The following is a 19,033-nucleotide window of genomic DNA, read 5'->3' as shown; positions in this document are numbered from 1 at the left end:
CCATTGCAACCCGATTCCAGCGGGCTATGCTTGTGTCTTGGTTGATGAGGTGGTGGACCAATATTCGGGGCTAGAGCTTGACATTCCTGGAGGTGACGATGAGCACACACTGAGAGAGGCCAACCATCGTATCATCCTATGGAGAAAGGATTGCACCATCTTTCGAAGGCCACCGACACCGCGTCATCTGACTCCTTGTCGAAGTCCGCCACTGAGTCAGCAGACTCCCGCTCCTCCAAGTCCACCAACGTGTTAGGCCACTCCTCCTCCAAGTCCGGCACAGCTTCAGGCCACTCCTCCTGCTCCAAGTCCGGCAAAGCGTCAGGCCACTCCTCCTCCAAGTCCGGCACAGCTTTAGGCCACTCCTCCTCCTCCAACTCAGCCACATCAGCTGTCTTTGCCGCCTCAGCTATGGTGCGTAGCGGTACAAGTCGAGGTAGTACTAGAGGTACATGCGGAGGCAGAGGCCTTACGACAAGTCCGAGGAGGAAAACGTAGCCATAAGGCTGTTGGGGATATTACTACTGGGCGTAAACCGGCCTATCTGGGCCGGGTTAACTTCATCAGTAGTTAATTATGTTAAAGCCCAAGAAGGCAGATGAGAGCTCATGGCCCATAGTCGGTTCAAGGCCTGTAGCCTTAAACCGGCATTGGTATTTAACTTGTATTATAAGTTAGGAATAAATAGAGACCAAACCGGACACATCTATGAGCTAGTATTGGGACTCTGTGAACCGACGGGCGTCACCCGTGTATATAAGGGGACGACCCGGCGGTGGTTCAAGGACAACAGACAACAACTCAAGACTTAGGCGAAGCTTGTTTGCTCCCTAGTCATCGAAACCCCATCAATTCCATCACAACTAGACGTAGGCTTTTACCTTCATTGAAGGGGCCAAACTAGTATAACTCTCTTGCGTCCCTGTGTCCGCTTTAACCCCTTCAAGCTAACCCGTTGCGATGGCTCCACGACTAAGTCCTTTCTCTAGGACATCTGCCGTGACAAAACCACGACAGTTGGCGCCCACCGTGGGGCTGTCGCACGATGGTTTCAAGTTCTTGGAGGGCCGCTTTGAAGGACTCGAGGGCTACGCTGTGGGCCAGATGACTAAGAGTCGTCGCGGGAAGCTCTACATCGATGATGCAGGCTGGGGCCCTGAGGCCGGCTCAGTTGAGTACGGGTACCGGGTCCCCTTTGGTGGCATACACGTTTTCATCGGCAAGATCGGAGAACCGGGGCCTGAGCTGGACATTGGCACCGACCTCGTCGAAACGGCTCAGCATGCGCGATCTGCCCTGGTTAAACCGGCCGTGAAGCGTGCCTTCGTGGGAGTCATCCATGGAGGAAGTTACGAGGATGGATCGGAATCTCACGGCGAGACTGTCGTTTATTCCGGCGACGAGTCATCAAGCGGAGAAACCGAATCTCTATATCAGCTACAAGATGGCAGGATTGGGGGCTGTTCCGATGGCGACAGTATTCCGGACCCCTCTAATCAACCCAACCGAGTTGGAATATTCATGGCCGGCACACAAGCAGCGCTTCATTCTTCGACCGCTGCGCCAATAACCTCCGGTTCAATAGCGGTGACAGCTGCTGGGGCAGGAAGCTCTGCACGCCCGCCGGCTCAAGTTCTATCAGATCTATTTGATGCATTGGCTGCGCTTATGGCAGAAGCTAATCCGGCGGATCAGGAAGTACATAACACGGAGATTGCAAAGGTGAAGGAACAGATCACCCAGGCCAAGGCGCACCTAGCAGCTGAGAATGCCAGGATGACCACAGAGCGGGCCGCTTTAGACGCACAAGCCTATAAGCTCATGTTGGACCAGAACGCGTCGCATGAAGTCATGAGGAGGAAGTACCGATCCCGTTTGCCTTCGGTTTTCGAGGCTAGAGACCTTTTCAACACCCCAGAAGCAGGAACCAGCAATCCGCTGGAGGGAAACCAGTCGGAAGCTCCGGGGATCGGTGCGCCGGTTCAGCCCCATCCTATGAATCCGCCTCATCAAAACACTATTATACCTCAGGCTGTTTCAACACCTCCGGGTCACTACTCCAACCCAATGGACAATCTCGTTGCCGCTGCTGCACGGCTAGAGGCCATTCCAATTGAAGGTGACTCGCTGTAGGCGGTAGAGACATGACGGGTCAAGGATCTTCTTAGGACAGCTTTGGTCCAACAGGAAGCGTACTCCTACAGCCGCGACCGGATCCACTCGACCCCTCGTCCAAGCCGGAGCTATAGCAGGCGTATGGATGAACCAGCAGTGTCAAGTAATGAATGATGTGGAGCACCCCGCGGCAATAACCCGGCGGGTGGTGCTGATAACGCTCAGGAAGTGGTGGACCGGGCCCGAGCGCGTAGGGAGGCCGAGTTAGCCGCACAGTATCAGGCTCGGCAACTTACGCCGGTTCGTCCAACTATTTCGGTCGAACCCGGTGTTACTTCTAGCTCTTTGGGGGTGCCTTGCCTTGTCCCCGCTTTACGCAATGTGCGCCTGCCCAAGGATTTCAAGGGCCCGCGCAAGGTACCAAATTACACGGCGGATCAACCCCCAGAGACATGGGTGGAGAGCTATGAGATGGCCATGGAGATGCTTGATGTGGATGATGCGGCATGTGCGAAGTACTTCACCATGATGCTTGAAGGAACGGCCCGCACTTGGTTAAAAAGCTTACCGGCCAACTCTATCAGTTCATGGGCCCAATTACGAGCCCGGTTTATCAGTAATTTCAAGGATACATGTAAGCAGCCTATGTCGATAGTGGACTTAGCTGCCTGTGTCCAGGAGGAAGGAGAACCGATGACTCATTGTGTGCACTGGGTCTCACAAGTGTTGCATTCATCAGACCGCATCAACGCTGACACCGCAGTCTTAACCCTAGAAGGCAACTGCCGATTTGGGCCCCTAAAACTAAAGTTGGGACGGATGAAGCGCCATTGCACTGACATGGGGACCCTCATGGCCGCTTTGGTAAAGTATGTTGATTCTGATAGTACCAAGGATACCGAATCTGATGATGACAAGGCAGGGAAGGGAAAGAGGAACAACAACTCCAAAGGTCAGCAGCATCACTTGGCAGGTAATGGTGGCGGAGGCAAGCGTAAAGCGAATGGTAACATGGACTTTGTGGCTAATACCAACGCGCAGGACAAGGGCCAGCGACGTAAGGGTAAACCACCAAATCGCAGTGGGGCTCCCAACCCTAACCCGGACCGCCTAAATTATCTACTGAGCCAGCCCTGTCCAAGACATGGGACGAAGGAGGTGCCAGCAAACCACCTTTGGAAGGATTGCTTTATTATGCAGGAGTTCAAGAATTCCAATGCTTTCCGGTATGATCACGGCTCCGGCGGTGGCTCAGAATCCGGGCCGGGTTATGGTTGAGGAAATTCCGGTTCAGGATTTAATCGTAATCCGGGCGGACATAATAATCAAAATAATCAGAACAACCAGGGTGGTTATAACCAGCAGCAGCAACAGTCAGGTTACCAGAGCAACCCAAAGCAGTCGAATAGTGGGCAGTACCATGTCTTCACCACTAGCTTGGACAAGCGAGACCGGAAGGTTCAGAGGCGGGCAGTCAACTCTGTTGAACCAGCCGTGCCCCATTATCTACGCTGGTCCGAACAGCCAATCATATGGAGCAGAGAGGATCACCCTCCCCAGGTTGATAATCCGGTTCGGTTGGCTCTGGTGGTGGCGCCTCAGGTGGGAGGTTACAAGTTCACCAAAGTGCTCATGGATGGAGGGAGCAGCATTAATATCTTGTACTATGAGACCTTCCGTCGTATGGGACTAACAGATAAAAATCTCAAACCGTCTAATACGGTGTTCCACGGTGTGGTACCTGGCAAGTCAGCATATCCTGTTGGTAAGATAGCTCTAGAAGTGGCCTTTCGAGATGATCATGATTCCAGGTCGGAAACATTGATGTTTGAAGTGGTGAAAATCCAAAGTCCATATCACGCCCTGTTTGGGCGACCGGCCTACGCCAAGTTTATGGCACGCCCATGTTATGTGTATTTGCAGCTCAAGATGCCGGGTCACAAGGGGACAATAACGGTTCACGGAAGCCATAAAATCGCTTTGGAGTGCGAGGAAGGAGATGCGGCCTACGCAGAGTCGGTTTGTGCCACCGAGGAGCTGAAGTATTATAAGGACAATGTTGATCCGATGGACATGACTCCATTAAAGAAGCCAACTACGGAGCATGATCCGGCCCTGAAGTTCAAATCGGCAGCAGAAACTAAGCTTGTTGACTTCGTACCTGGCGATTCGTCCAAGCAGTTCAGCATCAGTGCCAACTTGGATCCAAAATAGGAAAGCGCGCTCATCGAGTTCATCCGTGAGAATCGGGACATTTTTGCATGGAAGCCCTCTGACATGCCAGGTGTACCGAGGCAACTCGCTGAGCACACCCTTAATGCGGATCCTAAATACAAACCGGTGAAACAGTTCCTCCGCCGGTTTAACGAAGAAAGACGCAAGGCGATTGGAGAAGTGGTAGCCAGGCTCTTAGCAGCTGGTTTTATTGTTGAATTTTTTCACCCTGAGTGGCTTGCCAATCCGGTGCTAGTCCTTAAGAAAAATGGCACCTGGCGCATGTGTGTGGATTACACAGATCTTAATAAGGATTGTCCAGCAGATCCTTTTGCCCTCCCCCGTATTGATCAAATTATTGATGCTACGGCAGGTTGTGAGCGTTTAAGTTTTTTGGATGCATATTCTGGCTATCATCAGATCAAAATGGCAGTTAAGGACCAGGAGAAGACGGCATTCATAACTCCGTTTGGAGCCTTCTGCTATGTGTCTATGCCCTTTGGGCTCAAGAGTGCCCAGGCAACTTATCGACGGTGTGTACAAAATTGTCTTCACAAGCAGATTGGCCGTAATGTACATGCTTACGTGGATGATATCGTGGTTAAGTCCAGGGAGAAGGAGACTCTGGTTGACAATTTGAAGGAAACCTTTGATAACCTGAGGACGTACAAGATGATGCTTAATCCTGACAAGTGTGTCTTTGGTGTACCGGCGGGCAAGTTATTGGGTTTTCTGGTGTCCAACAGGGGAATTGAGGCTAATCCGGAGAAGATCACAGCCATCACCTCCTGGCTAAACCGAAGTGTATCAATGATGTTCAACGCCTGGTAGGCCGGATTGCCGCGTTAAGCCGGTTTATCACCCGCCTTGGTGAGAAGGCAATCCCTTTGTATCAGACATTGAAGAAGACGGATCAGTTCGTCTGGAGTTCCGCTGCTAATGAAGCATTTGAGGACATAAAGCGGCAATTGGCCAATCCGCATGTGCTCGCCGCTCCCATTGACAAGGAGCCGTTACTGCTATATGTTGCTGCTAATGCTCGTGCGGTCAGCGTGGCTATTATGGTGGAGCGAAAGGAGGCAGGTAAGGAGCATCCGGTTCAACGTCCGGTCTATTATATCAGCAAGGTACTCATTGAGTCCAAGCAAAGGTATCCGCATCGGCAGAAGCTGGTGTATGGAGTTTTTATGGCAAGCCGGAAGCTTAAGCAATACTTCCAAGGGCACCCAATTACGATGGTCAGTTCTGCTCCTTTGGGGGATATCATCCAGAATGGGGAAGCGACTGGCCGGATTGCCAAGTGGGCTATAGAGCTTGGGCCGCACGGATTGAAGTATGTGCCTCGGACGGCGGTTAAGTCTCAAGCACTTGTTGCTTTCATCAATGATTGGACGGAAATGCAAGCACCAGAAGAAAAGCCGGATCACACATATTGGACCATCCATTTTGACGGATCCAGGCAATTGGAAGGCTCGGGGGCTGGAGTCGTATTAACTTCCCCACGAGGTGATAAGTTTTGTTACGTTCTCCGTTTAATGTTCCCTTGTACTAACAATGCAGCTGAGTATGAAGCCTTGCTCCATGGTCTCCGGATGGCTAAGGAGATGAACCTAAGTCGAGTTAAGTGCTTCGGTGACTCGGACCTCGTGGCTCAACAAGTATCTGGCACTTGGGACTCCAAGGACCCACTCATGGCAGCATATCGTCGTGAGGTGGATATTGTTGCAGGTCACTTTAAAGGCTATTAGGTGGACCACGTGGACCGACGGAAGAATGAAGTGGCGGACGCTTTAAGCCGGCTGGGTTCTCAGCGCAAACCGGTCCCGCCCAATGTTTTTCTAGATGTGCTGCACAACTCGTCGGTTAAGCTCCCTGGTGAAGCGGATTCGGCTATTCCTGATCCGGAGGCTCAATTGGTGGCAGCTCTTCATGTCATTCCGGATTGGACGCTTCCTTACCTAGCGTACATGAGCCGGGGCGAGTTACCAGAGGATGAGACTCTGGCCCGACAGGTAATCTAGCGTTCCAAGTCCATGACTATTGTCAATGGCGAGTTGCATCATTGCAGTGTATCAGGGACATTTCAACGCTGTGTCTCTCCTGAAGAAGCCTGTGAAATTTTGCGTGAGATCCACAAAGGAGATTGTGGTCACCACGCCGGTTCAAAATCTTTGGTAGCTAAAGCGTTTCATCATGGCTTCTATTGGTTAACTGCTCATGCTGATGCGGAGGATCTGGTCAGACGATGTGACGGTTGCCAAAAGTTTTCAAGACGTGCTCATGTGCCGGCTCAAGAATTGAGAATGATTCCAATTAGTTGGCCGTTTGCGACTTGGGGGCTGGATATGGTTGGGCCTTTCAAAAGGTCCAAAGATAAGAAGACCCACCTCCTGGTGGCGGTTGACAAGTTTACAAAGTGGGTGGAGGCAGAACCTGTTAGCAAGTGTGATGCGGCCACGGCGGTTCAGTTCATCAAAAAAGTGATTTTCCGGTTTGGCTTTCCACACAGTATCATCACAGATAATGGTACCAATTTGTCCAAGGGTGCCATGAAGGAGTTCTGTGAACAGGAGCACATCCGGCTTGACGTTTCATCAGTGGCACACCCACAGTCCAATGGTCAAGCAGAAAGGGCTAATCAAGAGATCTTGAAAGGCATCAAGCCCCGGCTTATGGTTCCTTTGCAGAGAACACCGGGTTGTTGGGTAGAAGAGTTACCATCTGTGTTATGGAGCATCAATACTACACCCAACAGATCAATAGGATACACACCGTTCTTCATGGTTTACGGAGCGCAGGCGGTTCTCCCCTGTGATATCCGTCATGATTCACCTCGTGTGGCAGCTTATCTTGAAGCGGGCAATGAGACAGCACGGCAAGACGCTTTGGACCTGTTGGATGAAGAACGTGACATAGCAACCGCCCGCTCGGCGATTTACCAACATGATCTTCGTCGTTATCACAGTCGCCGAGTCAGAACCAGAACCTTTCAGGAAGGAGATTTGGTGCTTCGGCTCATCCAAGATCACACTAATATGCATAAGCTATCCCCACCTTGGGAGGGACCTTTCGTCGTCAGCAAGAATCTGCACAATGGGTCATACTATCTGATCGATATTGGAGAGCATAAAGACTCACGTACATGAGAGGAAGAGACCAACAGGCCGTGGAACATAGCTCATCTTCGGCCTTAATATACCTGAGCCATTGGCTCTACTTATGTACATATTATGACGATGTATATATTATGATTAAATATAATAAACCGGAACCTCAGCTAAAGCGGGGTATCTGTCCTTTTACATCATGTGTGGTTACACGGAGTGGTTCTAAAGCGGCCTCCGGTTTACCCCTTGAGTTTGCTTTTCAAAAGCATCATGTTATATCACTTGGGGGCTTGGTCGTGTCCGAACCAATGCAACACCTCTTGATAGGCGAGAGCCACCAGATCACTTGGGGACTTGGTCACGTCTGAACCAATCACGCCTCTTGATCGGCCTAAGGCCACAGAATCACTTGGGGGCATGGTCGAAGCCGAACCATTGCCACGCCTCTTGATCGGCATAAATGCCACGGTTTCATTTGGGGACCTGGCTGACTTGAACCATAGCTACACCTATCGGCAGCTTGGTCATGTCCGACCATGGTAACGCCATCTGATCGGCTCAAATAAGCCTCTTTTTGCAAATGGTTTTATCATTGCCTTTGCTTCACAATTTTCTTTGCTAGATATTTCTTTCTTTTTGTTGCGTTTTTTAAACCGACAAAATTTTAAACCGGTTCACACTGTCAATGGACGGAACACGGTCCATTTTTAATCCGGAGACTATTTGCTCGGTTTGATTTTTTTGTTAACATCCTATTACGGAGTAACACGGTGTTTTATAACCCGGCATGGTTTACATGGTAAACTGGCATTATATATATACAGGAGCTGCTATCTCCTCCAATAGTGTGGATTTATAAACCTCCGCTTCAAGATTGGCTAAGCCAACTTCATGCCCAACGATGGCAGGTATTATGTATCTCAAAGATTTGATCATATGCTTAAATTTCAGATATTTTGATTTTACATATGCAGACATCATACTCCGCCTGACGGTACAACCGCGGTGGCACTTTAAGATTTTTTATGTTGTAGAAAATACTTTAGAAAGTTCATCACCCAAAAGAAGCACAAATTGAAGTGGTTATGCACGAAGGCATATTAAGATCAAGAGTATCAACTAGCCTATTACAAGGCAACACGGTGCCCAAAACAAAATCATTGTTTTTGAAAGGAGAAGCAGTTTAAACCAGCTGCTGGTTCAAGCTTGGTCACCAGCCTGGCCTGATGGTTGTGGTTCATCCCGCCCCGCTTCAACTTCAGTTTCTCTACCCAGCGGCTGGAAATCAACAGTTGTCCAGTCGATTCCCATTAATGCTCGAAAGACAGCTTCATCATTGATCAGCAACGACGGTTCAATATCGGGAGCGTAAGTATGCTTACGGATTGGAGGGATAAGATTTTCCGCTTCATGAATGGGTGCAACTATTCGCTTGTTTTGATTGTCATATTGGGCTTGATAATGAGACAAGTCTGCTTCTTCAGCCAATTGACAAGCTAGCGGACGCACCTCCCGGTTTATTGCTCGCAGATCCGCTTCACTAAACTCTGACCCGTCTTCCTTCAAGCTGGGATAGCCCTGAGCTGCTTCAATAGGATCAAAATCCGGCACCCAAGTTTTTGCTTGGATTAAGGCATTGATCGCACCGGTTCGAGCAGCAGATTTCTTCAGCTCTTCAACCCGGGCAGGAAGCAGCGACAGTTTCTGCAGAGTGTCCTGAATCAAAGTGGGCGCCGGCTTGTTGTGGGATGCAGTACAGATGATCCGCTGTGCACCAGTGTATAGTTGTTCGATCAACGTATAGGCGGCTTTCAATTTCTTCCGCACATCTGACCCCAAATGACCAATGCGTGTCCCTGAAATATCACAAAGGGTTAACAAACCGGCAGCTCTGTAAGACGGCAGAATCAATTCAGAAATCAAACCGGCTTACCAAAGATAGCAGCAGTCATGGCATGCACGTGCCGCTTTATGCTGGTCAGTTCATCCACCACCGGTTTTAGGGCAGCCTCGGCGTCTTCTGCTCGTTTGGTTAACGCGGATTTTTCAGTAGCCCAATCCGCCCGCTCCTTCTTGAAATCCTTAAGATGTTCCATGACGCTTAAGGTGCTGGTCAACTCCTCTTTTGCTTTTGAGGTTTCAGTCTGTTGGGACTTCAGATTTTCTTGGAGATCGGCGATTTGGGTCTCTTTTGTCTTCAGCTCAGCGTGCATACAGACAGTTATATGATTCAGCAAGCAGTGCAAGAATTGAAGCACCAACCACATAACAAGTTATGCACTTGGCGCTTGGGGGCTAATGCCTATTTGATCTTCATATTCACTTGATTATAAAGTCCCAAGCTCAATACAAGTATTCAACTTGGCACTTGGGGGCTAATGGCTATTTGTTCAAATAAGTTCTGATGCGGCGATATTAATTACTTAAGTCCCGGTTTAACTACACTAAGTTGAACTGGCCCTTGGGGGCTACATCAGTGAATTTCGAGGCTTTAAGATTTATATTAGTAAGTCCCGTTTTGAAAGAAGATTACAAACCGGTCCTTGGGGGCTAGGCGAGTTAGCAAGAATTGAAGCATACAAGCAGGAAAGAGCATATGGAAGTTACCTCATATTTATCTTTCATCATGTTAACCAGACCGGCTTCATAGTCACGATTGGTATACAACCGGTTCAGATAGCCGGAATGGATGTCTTGGGCATTCAGAGCAGCATAAGTCGCCAGATCAACATTCCAGTTGCCCTTGCCAAAGGCATCAAATTCTTCCTTGGCAGTATGTTTAGATAAAGCGACAGGATTGCTTGGCTCTGTATGGCCAATGCCAGTAATAACAACTTCATCATCCTTGGCATTGCCGGTTTGCATTGGGGCCGTTAGTTTATCAGTAGACTTGGATGGACTGGTGGATTTCTCAATCCGGATGGGGCTTCTGGGTTGGTCAACAGGACCGGAGGTATCAACATGTCTCTCTTTAGTAATAAAATCATCATCTTGTGGTGGTGGGTAGTTTGGCACATCCTCACGGATGGCCGCTTCAGGGTTGAGTACTCTGTCCGGTTCAGGAATAGCATCTTCTTCAGCCGCTTTATCTAGGCGAGCCTTCTTGCTTGGCTTAGGCTTGGCCCTGAAAGGAGTAACAAAGGTCAGTACAGTATATGCTACAAAGTAATACACCAGAAGCATTATGATAAGTATGGCTTACCCAAGCACCGTTTTGAGCGGCGGCAGCTGGGTAGCTGATGACTCGCCAGATGATGAATGGGAAGTGACCTGATAATCGGAGTCAGACGGATTAAGAGGTTGACGAAAACAGCCCATTGTAGGACAAGTACTGACAGGCAAATTAGAGACCTCTGAATGGCGTTTCTGAACCGGGCTATTCGGTAAACCGGCGGAGGTAACTACCTGGCCACTATGCTGGGTCGTGCGGCGAGCTTCGTGCTGTTGGGTCTTCATAAGAAATTTGGGATCCAAGTAAGCAAGAGGATGAGAAAATTTAACCTTCTGGTTTGCCTGACGGATTTTTAGTGAAGGCAAAGGATCTGAATCGGAGGAAAGAATAATTACCTCTGCAAGATCAGCATGACTGGCTTCGGCATCATCCTGACAAATATCATCATCAATAAGGCGCGTGAAAAATAAGCCAAGTGAATCAAGTTCTACCTCAAGGTCCGGGTTACCCACATTGTCATCAGCGGCCGGATCAGAGGATGCAGTGGTTCTTTTCCTGTGGGTAGTCTTCTTCACAGCTTTAGTCTTTTGTCGGATTGATCTTTCCGGTTTGTCTGGTTTTTCCGGTTTGTCTGGTTTTTCCGGTTTGTCGGATTGATCATTGCCCTGTTTAAACAGGCATTGATATTAAACAATGACTAGATATATCAATAACACATTCAGAAAACGAACAATCAAACTCTTACAACTGGCGGTTTGTTGGTGGCACAGAAGGGAAGCAGGCCGGTTCAAGCACAGACGTGTTCCGGTTCATTCAGCATTTTATTCACAGCCTCTGTGATTTCTTCATCGGTAAGCTGGATGTTAGCATGTCGCAGTGGGTCATCAACACTGCCAGTATACTCGCACATCAAACCGGAGCGCTGACTAAGGGGTAGTATGCTCCATGATTTCCAACAGCGAGCGAGATCAACTCCTGTTAAACCATTGGCCATGAAGGCTCTGAGCTTGGACAGTTGAGGAGCGTATTTGCTTCTCTCCTTGGCAGTCAACCTTTGCGGAAATGGGTGTGTATTGCTAAGCCGCTCCGGACGAAAACCAAGCAAAGGATTTTCACTAGCAGCGGAGGTGTCTTTGCAATAGAACCATGTTTGATTCCACTCTTTGGGGTGGCTGTGCAGCTTGGCGTGAGGGTATGTGACCTCTTTCCTTTTCTAAATCGCCACACCGCCCAATTCTGTATTGGAACCGTCAGAAAACTCAGTACGGTGGTTTAGATGGAAACAGTCTCTGAACAACTCTACTGTGGGCTCCTCTTGAAAGAAAACCTCACAGAGCACTTGGAAGTGACACATGTTTGTAACAGAGTTGGGACCAGTGTCTTGTGCTGGAGTTGAAAATCGGCTAAAACATCCCGGTAAAATTTAGAACCGGGCGGCTTAAAGCCCCGGGCTAAGTGATCTACGAAAACGATGACCTCTCCTTCTTGAGGTCTGGGAGGGCATTCTTTGCTAGGAGCTCTCCAATGGATAATGTTTTTTCTGCCTAAAGCGCTGATCAGGACTAAATTATCCAGTTGAGTCTCTGTGACGCGAGAAGGAACCCAGTTGCACTCATATACTTGCTTGGCCATGATGAAATCGGTAATTCCGGTTCAAGAATGCATTTATTAAAGTGCACTGGTATGTACAATGTTAAACCGGAGACAACTCTATCTAAACCGGAGTTTTATGAAGCAACAACATCAGGCGGTTCAACAAGGGGACTAATGGTATATAGCGGTTTGGCAATTTTTCTACAAAGTTAAACCACCGGATCTAAGCATTGAAACAGTTGAGATTGCGGATAGATAAGTGTACAGAAACAGATTTCACAAGATTTCTCTACAGCGACGGATCTGAAGCAAGTTCAGAAAAGAAGGAAAATATTCAAGGTTCAAAAAAGAACAGTACCGAATCAATGGGAAGAGATACAGGTAGATCTATGGTCTTGAGGCATATAAGTAAAGGCGAATGCTAAGAACTACTGCTACACAGAGCAAAGGTTCACAGGTTCATCCAGGATCTATCATATGAGTACGAAGAAGACGATGAACACTGAAGAACTTTTAAACCCTAGAACGGATCTACGAAGGAAAAGGTGAAGAACTCACCGGAGCCGAGGAAGAAACAGAAGGTCGCCGCGATGCTGTGGTATAGTCAGGGTGATGCAGCGGCCAAGGTTGGAGCAGAGGTCGTCGACGGCGGCGGAGCTCCGAAGCGGGATGACGCGAGGAAGACGAAGCAGAAGGGCACGAATGGGAAAAGAAATGACCCTTCGGTCCTATTTATAAGGCAAGGGACAGGAGTCAGGCGCGAAAATCAAGGGACCGTGGGTTTGGAAATGAAGCTATCGCCTTAATTGTCGGAGACCTATTAAACAAAAAACAAAAAGGGGGTATCATGGATAAAGTTCTTTATAACAGGTGACGTCACGCCGGTTTACAACGACCAGAGAAGATGACATCATGGCGGTTCAACAAGCTACAAGAAGATGTTGAAAGTGAAGATTTTTGCTAAGGATTGACATGAACCTGTTCAAATCAATCTGGGGCCTAATGTTGGGGATATTACTACTGGGCGTAAACCGGCCTATCCGGGCCGGGTTAACTTCATCAGTAGTTAATTATGTTAAAGCCCAAGAAGGCAGATGAGAGCTCAAGGCCCATAGTCGGTTCAAGGCCTGTAGCCGTAAACCGGCGTTGGCATTTAACTTGTATTATAAGTTAGGAATAAATAGAGACCAAACCGGACACATCTATGAGCCGGTATTGGGACTCTGTGAACCGACGGGCGTCACCCGTGTATATAAGGGGACGACCCGGCGGCGGTTCAAGGACAACAGACAACAACTCGAGACTTAGGCGAAGCTTGTTTGCTCCCTAGTCATCGAAACCCCATCAATTCCATCACAACTAGACGTAGGCTTTTACCTTCATTGAAGGGGCCGAACTAGTATAAACTCTCTTGCGTCCCTGTGTCTGCTTTAACCCCTTCAAGCTAACCCGTTGCGATGGATCCACGACTAAGTCCTTTCTCTAGGACATCTGCCGTGACAAAACCACGGCAAAGGCCGAGGTGGAAGCCCATTTTGCACCGAAACCACCATCGCCGCCAAGGGAGAAAGTGCCTGTGGAAAAGATTGACCACTTCATTCGTATGGCTAGAGCACCAGCTCCCAAGCCTGTTGACACAGACTATGAGCGCCACATCAAGAAGTTAAATCGAGCACGTCTACAGAAAGAGGCGAGCTCGAGCTCGAGCAAATCAGCTGGCAAAAGGAGCGGTAAAACTGTTCCCCAGCTGGGAGAACAGGCGGCGCAATCAATCCCCCCACTTGTTGTGCCAACAACACATGAGAGTAGGCGCGCCCAATATTATTGTGGGCAAACCGTTAACGTTCCCGGGGTGGGCGATGTGGTAATAACCGAGGAGCATATTGCGCAGGCTGAAGCGATCGGGATCACTGTTGGACAACTCCTCGATATCGAGCCCATGTCTCCGACTAGAGAGGAGGAAATAAAACGGAAATATGTCCGGGCCCAACCTTTGGTCGAGCCAGACGAGGTCAAGAAACCTCCCAACGAGAATGTATGAATTGCATCGATGGTACATGGACATTACCAAGATTTCCAATCGAGAGTCCCTCATGGTGAATGTCAAGGAGGAGCATTACTACCATGAGAAAGCTCTGGCCGTTGAGTATTCAGAACTGTTTCAGCTATACAATCAAGACGCACTCGACAAATCTGTCGTCAGTTGCTATTGTCTGTAAGTGATTTCTTTCTGTAATTTAAGTCTCAAGCTAGTTGTAGTGATCATTTTGATCAATCATTACCTGTAATTATCCTCACTATATTCTTTTCTGTGGTATTATGCAGGATGAAGATTTATGAAATGAAAAAAGGTGGACGCTATGGCATTGGGTTCGTTGACCCAAATACCATTAATGAATACACATGGAAATTAGATCCATATCACGAAAAAAGTGTAGAGGAAAGCATGCTACAGTTCTTCAAGCGCCTCAAATACAATGAAGATATACTACTTCCTTACAACTTTGAGTGAGTCACACTATCTTGTACTACAAATTCTGTTTTACCTACTAGCTAGCTACATGTGTTTGCTTACATAGGCCCGCTTAATTAAGACATGCAAACGTGTGTGCATGTAGATTTCACTGGATCTTGTTAATCATTAAAGTTGATGAAGGAACAGTTGAAGTACTAGACTCACTACTTAAGAAAGCAAGTGACTACACCATCGTGAAGGGGATAGTCAACAGGTAATTTCAATCATTGTTAACTATATCTCAGCCTATTTAATTAGTTTGTCATTTCCTGATAACAACTATTTAATAACCCATTTATTCATTTTCTTTGTCGGTGGGCAGGGCTTGGGCAAAGTTCATCAGGGCCACTCCAGGCCCATGGAAACAAGATCTGAAATGGTATCGACCACAGGTAAGTAATTAAGTAGTACTAGCTAGCTGCCATCTCTTTAATTATCATGCTTGATTAATTATTATATGATCAAATTCCATTCTCGTAAAGGCCCTGAAGCAGGCGTCGTGGAATAATCTGTGTGCATACTACGTTTGCGAGAACATTCACATGATGGCGTCCGAAAGGAGCAAATCTCAAAGACAGGAGTGGGTATGTTTGTCAAAACACTATTCACAATTTTTACACCATTATCAATATCTAGTCACACAACTAATACACATGCATATTGATCTCCTTCTTAACAGTTCAAAGAGGTGCGGGAGCAGCTCCTACCAACGGAGCGCATACAAGCAATTCAAGAGGAAATAGCGGGATTTTTGCTCGACTAGGTCATAGATCCCAAAGGAGAATACTATTACCCGCTACCGCCCCCATGAACCACTTCCAATTGTTATCGTGCTCCGAAGGCACCAATTAGGCTAATGCCACTGGCTCCGAAGGCACCAATTAGGAGAAATTGTATATATATACATATGTGTGTATATATGTGTGAATTAATTAATGGTGGTTGTGAGACATTCGATGATATATATATATATATATATATATATATATATATTATGATCGGTTCTACTAGAAATTCTATTTATATATATGCATAACGTGTACAATATGTAGTATCGTAAAATACCAGCAAACGAAAAAGAATTAAATGGAAAACACAAAATTAAATGAAAAAGAAATCATAAAACCAACCCCCCAATCTTTTAATACCGGTTGGTGACACCAACCGGTACTAAAGGGCTCCCTGCCCCCGAAGCTGGCTCGTGCGACGTGGTTGCCCTTTAGCACCAGTTCGTGCTGAACCGGTACTAAAGGGGGGGGGGGCTTTAGTGCCTACACTTTAGCGCCGGTTACCAAACCGGCACTAAAGGGCCTTAAAAACCGGTGCTATTGCCCGGTTCTGCACTAGTGTTGGGTGTGTTGGGGACACAAGAGACTCTTTGTTATTTGGTTGCAGGGTTGTTTGAGAGAGACCATCTTCATCCTACGCCTCCCACGGATTGATAAACCTTAGGTCATCCACTTGAGGAAAATTTGCTACTGTCCAACAAACCTCTACACTTGGAGGCCCAACAACGTCTACAAGAAGAAGGTTGTGTAGTAGATGACGAAGCTATGTACCTAGGGTAGGGTCATGGATCTGTCCAAGATACCCTCCCCAAGGACATCTCTAAAGAACCAGAAGCAGTGGAAGAAATATCATCGTCCACTCGACCATAAAGCCATGTTCCACTCGACAGTCTTGAAGACACTCGACCATGCGAACAACCACTCGACTACCAGAAGATGGAGAGCCACTCACTCTGCAACGGTCGGGATTAAGTCATAGCTTTAATAGTCATTTATAGCACTTTACTTCGAACGTTACCAGTAACGCTCCTTCTTTATGAACATTGAATCCTGTGTAATGGAGGGGAACTGGGGTCCTGGCGCACTCTATATAAGCCACCCCCTTCCTCCGGGACAAGGGTTCGCACCCCCTGTAACACACACGCGCATAATCCAGTCGACCGCCTCAGGGCTCCAAGACGTAGGGCTGTTAGTTCCTCCGAGAAGGGCCTGAACTCGTAAAACTCGCGTGTACAACTACTCCATATATAGCTAGGATCTTGCCTCTACATCCCTACCCCCCATTCTACTGTCATACTTAGAACCACGACAGTTGGCGCCCACCGTGGGGCAGGTGTCTTAGCCACTTTTTGGAGAAGTTGCAATTTTTCCGATCCCCTTCATCATGGTTTCAGGCGGAGGTTTCGCTGTGGGCCGCGAGATCCATCTCGACGCGCTCGTGTTTGTCGCCGACGACTCCGCTTGGCTTCAGGAGGCTCAACTCGACATCGACGCACTCCCCGTCCGCGGGGAAACGCACTTTCGCGCGTGTGTCCGCGTCGTCCTCCTGCGGCAGTCGTCGACCCAGTATCGGTCGGCTCCTACGGCTTCCCCCTCCCTGCGGCCCGCCGGAGCAAACGTTTCGGTCGATCGAGGCTTCAGCGGTGGGTGAAGCATGCGGTGGCTCTCCAGTCGGCCACCCCTCAAGTCGCGGCAATTGAGCCCGACGAAACCCTCTACGGCCTGTTCGATCTGTTGACTGGCTCCGTAGAGACTGCATCCGAGTGTGATAGCAGTGACCCCGCGGCAGAAGTTTTGATGTTCAATGGACCGCGCAGTCCTCCTGGCTTCACCCGTGAAGAGGGAGGTGATGGGGGAGGCGATCTGTCGCGTATTCATGAAGAGTACCGCCCCGAAGCCCTTTCCTCGCAGCGAAGAGAAGAACTTCGCTGCCGGAACATGGATGCACTTCACACTCCTATCGTTGGAGAAACCCCTGAGGCCCAGGCCTTGGAGGAGGCGCGCCTGGCCAACTTGGCTGAGCGCACTCCACTGGAGAATCTCCAGTGCACACTCGACGAGCGTGCTCGACAGCGTGCTCCTGAATCCAGTCGACGTCAACTCTTTCTGCCTCCGACTCAGGTATACCGAACTTCGATCCAGAATCTCGTAGATGCAGCCCGGATAGCGGAGTCGATCCAACCTTCCCAGTCAGAAGCTGGTCGAGGTCTGGTGCAGATCCGAGCTTTGCTCCGTGCGGCAGGAGAGCAAAATACATCAGTATCTCAATCGCGGAATAGGATCCATAGCAGGTCCATGGTTGCAGACACAGTTCAGTCAGCTCACAGCCCAAGATCACCCCCGAGGCATGAGGGACGTGGAGACCGATGAGATCAGTACAGAAACCGTGGGCAGTATGACCACCCAGTCGATCGCGATGATCGTCGTCGAGTGCCCACACCTTCCCCAAGGAGTGGGTCATACGTGCCTCGGCAACAGGATGACAGGCGCCCTCACAGTATGGGGCGAGGGATTCCGGTCGACCCCACAGAGCCGGGCTTTGATGCGAGATCTATTCTTGTTCGGGGCTTGGTCGACAGGAACAGAGCTCACCGAGAGGGTCATGACAGAGATCTACCAACCAGCAGCAGAGTGCATGTCTCAGGTCTGGAGTGCTTCAGCAGAACCATCAGGGCTGTAGTGATTCCCCCCAACTTCAGTTTGGCGACTGGAGTCAGTAAGTTCACTGGTGAGTCCAAGCCTGATACTTGGCTTGAAGACTACCGAGTGGCCGTCCAGATTGGTGGCGGCAATGATGAAGTGGCCATGAAACACCTTCCTCTGATGCTGGAGGGCTCGACTAGAGCATGGCTGAATCAGTTAGCACCAAGCAGTATTTATACTTGGGAAGATCTTGCCCAAGTATTTGTCAGAACATTCGAAGGTACTTGCAAACGGCCGGCAGGGCTGGCCGAATTACAGTGTTGCGTGCAAAAACCGAATGAGTCTTTGAGGGATTATATCCAGAGATGGATCACATTGCATCACACGATGGAGAATGTGTCCGATCATCAGGCAATTTGTGCCTTCAAAGAAGGCGTCAAGTATCGGGAGTTGAATATGAAATTCGGTCGGACAGGAGAGATGACTCTGACTCGGATGATGGAAATTGCCACCAAATATGGCAACGGTGAAGAAGAAGACCAACTCCAGAGTGGCAAGCACAAAACAGTCGCCCATGAAACCGGAGGAGGAAACTCTAGTCGGAAGCAGAAGCGCAAAGCCGAGCCAACTGCTCCTGGTGAAGCCTTAGCCATGACTCAAGGAAAGTTCAATAGGAAGCCCAAGGGACCGTGGAACCCCAAGAAAGTAAAAGATCAAGATGTAAATGATGTGCTGGATTTGCCATGCCACATCCACACCAAAAAAGATGAAGAGGGTAATTTCATTTACCCGAAGCATACCACTTGGCAGTGTCGACTCCTAATCCAACAATGCCGAGAGAAACATCCCAAGGAAAAGGAGAAAGAAGCAGACAAGGTTGAGGATG

This window comes from Triticum dicoccoides, chromosome 1A (assembly GCF_002162155.2).
Source record: "Triticum dicoccoides isolate Atlit2015 ecotype Zavitan chromosome 1A, WEW_v2.0, whole genome shotgun sequence".
Classification (NCBI taxonomy): domain Eukaryota; kingdom Viridiplantae; phylum Streptophyta; class Magnoliopsida; order Poales; family Poaceae; genus Triticum; species Triticum dicoccoides.
The sequence above is the reverse complement of the archived record's forward strand: the minus strand, read 5'-3'. Positions refer to the sequence as shown.